The following is a 912-nucleotide window of genomic DNA, read 5'->3' on the forward strand; positions in this document are numbered from 1 at the left end:
GCTCTCTGGGGAGAGTCCCAGGCAGAGGGGCCGGCCAGTGCAAAAGCCCTGAGGCCACGTGTGTTGGGCGTGTCTGAATGAGGCACCTGTGTCCTGGAGTGTCCCACAGGGCAGGGAAAGGGGGTGTGGCAGAAGAGGAGGCCAGCAAGGTGATTAGGCTTTACCTCTAGTGAGGCAGGAGTCACGAGGGCTCACATCTGAGTCGGGGAGTGACAAGGTCTCACCTAGGTTTGGCTGGGTCCTCCATGGCTGCTGAGGATGGAGTTTGGGGGTGGGGGACAAGGGCCTTTGGAGGGACCCGGGGAGAAGGCCTGGACCATGGTGGCAGCGGGTGGTGAGCAGTGGTCAGAATCTGGACAGATCGTGGACATGGCCTGCTGGGACAGCTGGGGGATGGAACGTGGCTGAGAGGAAGAGGAGGCTAGGACCACGCTACAATGTATTGTTAATGGCTGTGAAAGTGGAAAAAATCAGGTCCTTCATCATTTAAAAATGTCACTTGTCCAAGGCCCTGCTCCAGGGGTCTTCCCCCTCCTGTACCTGTCCCTCCTCCATGCCATTCCCTTCTCCTCACCTCAGACATGCTCAGTTTTTGAATGTCAGCTCAAGCCCCGGGTCCTCCGGGAAACGAGGTGTGCCCCTCCTCCCACTCCTCTTCCTGTCTGTGACCCTCATTCCACACTTCGGGGCATGTGGCTGGCGTTGGCACTACCCACGCTGTGAGTTTCCTCTACTCTACTGGATGGGGAACCCCTGTCCCCCAAGTCTCCTCTGGGTCATCAGGGCACTTGGCACATGGAAGAAAGCCATCCTCGCTGCTTATGCTGAAGGCCAAGCTGAGCAGACACTCCAGGGGGCGCGTCCATACGGAGTCTAGGTAAACAGCCCCCCCTGGAGCCCATCTCCGTAGAA

This window comes from Trichechus manatus, unplaced genomic scaffold (assembly GCF_000243295.1).
Source record: "Trichechus manatus latirostris isolate Lorelei unplaced genomic scaffold, TriManLat1.0 scaffold00214, whole genome shotgun sequence".
Lineage (NCBI taxonomy): Eukaryota > Metazoa > Chordata > Mammalia > Sirenia > Trichechidae > Trichechus > Trichechus manatus.